General features: G+C 36.4%; 1 pseudogene; it reads right to left on the bottom strand.

The window, feature by feature from the left end:
* Positions 1-1,925: 1,925 nt before the first annotated feature.
* Positions 1,926-3,413, bottom strand: LOC138168401 (olfactory receptor 4F3/4F16/4F29-like; annotated as a pseudogene).
* Between the last annotated feature and the right edge of the window lie 957 nt (positions 3,414-4,370).

Below are 4,370 nucleotides of genomic sequence, written 5' to 3'. Positions count from 1 at the left end.
ACCTTGCAATCTCCATTTCCTTATTCCTTCTTTTCACTCCCTTTCTACACAGCTAAGAAATTTTACCCTGCTTCCACTTTAAGAGAAAATACTTTCAATTAGCTTTACTACAAATAGCTTTTATATATCAAAAGATTGTTCTATTTTATATACTCTACCCTACAATTCCCCACCAAACATGAATAGTTTATTCTAGGAATAAGGTACAGGGTCATTCTGATAATCAAATTAATGAATGGGATTGATCCAGTATTCTAAAATATAGAATGTGTTTTCCATGGTATTTTCTCACTTGAGCCTCACAATAATCCTATGAGTTAAGTATTGCTTGTATTTTTGTCCCTATTTTGTAGATAAGAAAATTGAGGTTCAGGAATAATAGGATCATAGATTTAAAGCAAGGAGGAACCTAAGAGATAGTTTGGTCTAACTTCCTCATTTTACATAGGATGAAACCAAGATTTACAGGCTTTAATTGCTATTCCCAAGGTCACACAGGTAGTAAGAAGCAGCCTAATTCAATCCAAGTCCTCTGACCACAAATTCAGCATTTGTCCACAAGAAATTTGCCTTAAGTTCTAGTGATATGTTAAGTGACCCCAGAGGTGTTGGTATGCTGGAGTCAGGTCAAATAGGCTCATAAGAAGTGATTGTTAAATTTTCAGTGTGAGCATTTACACCTTGGAAATTGGCAAGCTATGGTAAATCAAAGCTTGATTTATTGTTTTGTTAGTTATGTAGACTTAAGATGTAATGGAGAAAAATGTTAATAATGTATATTAAACTTAAAAGTATGTTGTGGGTACTTTGTTTCCTCAGAGGTCTGGTTGTTAAACACTACTGCAAACAGGTACACACACACCCTCCTGGCTCCAAGTCCTCTATACAGATATACTCTATAATAGCAGACAGAGAAGTTTTACAAGTGAAAATAAAAATAAAACCTATTAGAAAGAAGATTGATTGACATGAAGGAAGTAATTCATATTAAGGGATTTGGAGTATCTATGTACTTAGTATAGCACCAAAGTTATCAAAATGAGTTCAAATCTTCCTTCAGACACTTACCATATTGCAACCCTGAGAAAACCCCTTATCTTCTCTAAGCCTCAGTCTCCTTATCTGCAAAATGGACTCAGGGACTTCTAAGGTCCCTTATAGTTTTAAATCTATGATCCTATGAATGGATTAAATCAGGTCAGAAGCATCTTCTTCATATACAAAGGATGGCATATTACCTGCATCAGTATTCACTCATGGAATATTGACAGTGAACAATGCAATCACATATAATGTCAAATAGAAATCTCTATTATGGAACTATGCACAAGAGGTAGAAGGCTGGGTAGGAGCACATTAGCCCTGTTATCCCCTTTACAGAAAGTGAATCCATCTTCTGCTCAGTCATTAGCAAAAATAGACATACCATAGGAAGGCTAGGCAAAGACATAGGGAGGACAAATTAGAGGTCTTTTATATATTGGACATTTATATATTGCTTTAAGTTTGCAAAGCATTTTACAAATATTATCTTATTTTATCCTCAAAACAATCCTAGGAGGTAGGTACTCTTAGTATTCTCATTTTACAGATGAGGAAACTGAGACTGGTAGAAGTTAAGTGACTTGCCAGGGTCACACAACTTGTTAGTGTAGGAAGTCACATTAGAACTCAGTTTTTTCTGACTCCAGGTCCAGCACTCTCTCCAATGTACCACTTAGCTTCCCGAGTCTTATGTTGTTTGGTGCACAGATTACAAACTATATGTTTATATATCTTTAACTTCTAATACTGCTGTGAATCAGCCCATATCTCAAAAATAGTCTCCGTAAGCCTGAAAGTTTTGTTTTCTTTAGATGATCTTGTCCATTGAGTACAACAATCCAAATCTATTAAGAGAAAGTCTGGGACTTCATGAGTTGACTCTACAGTCTTTTCATTGCCACTTTCATCTCCTTGTTTCTGAATGTGTAAATGGTTGTATTCAGAAAAGGGGTGATCACTGAGTCAAATATGGCAAGAAATTTGTCCAGCAACAATGTGGGGAATGGTCACATATAGACAAAGATGCATGGACCAAAGAACAAGGTCATTACAGTGATATGAGCTGACAGTGTTGAGAGAGCTTTAGATGACCCACCAGAAGAGTGCTGTCGGACAGTGGCTAGAATGATGCTGTAGGAGACCATCAAAATGAAGAAGGCACCTAGAGAGATGAACCCACTGTTGGCAGTGACTAAGAACTGTAGCTTATAGGTATCTGTGCAGGCAAGTTTTATGAACCGAGGAAGGTCACAGTAAAAACTATCTACTTTGTTGGGACCACAGAAGGGCAACTTTATAACAAAAGCTAACTGAATCAATGAATGGATAAGACCAATGATCCAGCCAGATATCAGAATACCCATGCAAATTCTCAGGTTCATAATGGTCAAGTAGTGAAGGGGCTTACATATTGCAATATAACTGTCAAAGGCCATAGCTATGAGGAACACCATCTCTACACCACCTATACAATGAATAAAGATTATCTGAGAAACACAGCCTCCAAAGGAGATTAGTTTGTGCTTCTTAAAAAGGTCACAGATCATTTTTGGTGTTACAATGCAGGAATCGATCATGTCAATGAAAGAGAGATTGGCCAGCAAGAAGTACATGGGGGAATGTAGATGAGTCTCAGAGAGCACTGTGAACACAATAAGGAAATTACCCAGCATGCTTGCCATATAGAATACAGAAGAGAACAGAAAGAGAAAAAGCTGCAGTCCCCAAGAATTGGTGAGCCCCATTAACACAAATTCATAAACCACAGAACGATTGGCTCCATCCATTGACTCAGTCAGCAGGGCCAACTCTGAAGTTACCTAAAGGAAAGAGAATGAAAAGGGAATCAGAAATATGGACACTGAATGGAAATTCTAAATGGAGGAGATATGGTTTGCCTTGCAAAACCTTGTTTAATAATGTTGGACTAGGGAATATTTGTCAATACCATAATCAGAGCAGATTTATTTTGCAATTAATGGTATAAAAATATTTTTACATGATTATCTCATTTGATCCTTGCAACAACTCTTAACATACTACAATCCCCATTTTACAGATGAGGAAAATGAGGCTCAGAGAGGTTCGATGGTTTTCTCAAAGTCCCACAGATCTTCACTGTTGTATCGAGGAAGTGAATAGATGTTATATCTTGGTACTAGTACTCTTCACACCAAACTGCCTCTCAACAAATGGAACTCAACTCACTGGTCCCAAGTATATCTCATTACTATGCCCACTACCACCTAATCATACCCCTCAACTACTCTATGCCACTTGACAATAAAAACTTACCTCTCTGCTTATGATCAAGTCGCTACATGACAATTACTGTGAATACCATCATTAAAATTCATGGATGACACCCATAGAGCAAAAGATAAAAACTACTTGCAGTCATCCATTTGGGGATTGGTAAGAGCTAGAAAGGACCTTCCAATTTATCTAATCCAACCTATTCAGTGTACAGATAAGAAGACTGACATTCAGAAAGTTTATCAGCAAAAAGTTGTGATAATGTACTTATATCTTAATATACTTTTTAATATGATACAAAGGGACCCAATTATGCTGATTAATTAAATTTCCCCTTTTGCAGGTAATTGTCCAGATATTCTTTCTATCTCTCCATCTCAGCATGTTTTGTGCCATTATTTATTTGGCCTAACTTGAATAAATAGTATCTGAAACCATATTAGGGAGAGTACTCCTTTCATATTTGAAATCCTCTGTTTAATCCATTGGCACTAAAACTGAGTATTTCTGTTTATAAAAGAGGATGTTCTCACAACTTCAACACTTGGTTTTCACCAAGTAAAACTTCTCAGTGGAACATTCATTGTAAAGCGATTCCCTCATGCCTGTCTTCCTTCCATATTTCCCAGGCTTTCTGAAGCATATATGAAGTAGGAATGGTTGGTATCTAGTCAAGGAGAGGCAATATGGCTATAATACTAAATCTATAGTCAGGAAGACATAGATTTGAATCTTATTTCTGAAGCTTACTATCTATGTGACCATAAATAAGCAAAATATGACTCCAGAGTCTCAGATTACTTATCTGAAAAATGGGAATAACAGCATTTACATCACAAAGTTCTTCAGAGACTGAAATAAGATAACATAAAAACCATCAGAGATACAAGATAGATACTTAGACCTGTGATTTCATTGGTAGTGGAGTTCTTAATAAAGAAACTTAATGAAGTAAGCACTAACTCTGTAATTTGAAGCTTTAGAGAGTTGCCTAGAACACTCATGGTTTAAATGACTTGCTGAAGATCACACCAGCAGTATGTATCATAGAAGGAACTTGAACCCATATA

Source organism: Petaurus breviceps, unplaced genomic scaffold (genome assembly GCF_028583685.1).
Source record: "Petaurus breviceps papuanus isolate PSGF00001 unplaced genomic scaffold, PetGlider_PUasm1.0 37, whole genome shotgun sequence".
NCBI classification, from domain to species: domain Eukaryota; kingdom Metazoa; phylum Chordata; class Mammalia; order Diprotodontia; family Petauridae; genus Petaurus; species Petaurus breviceps.
The sequence above is the reverse complement of the archived record's forward strand: the minus strand, read 5'-3'. Positions and strand labels throughout refer to the sequence as shown.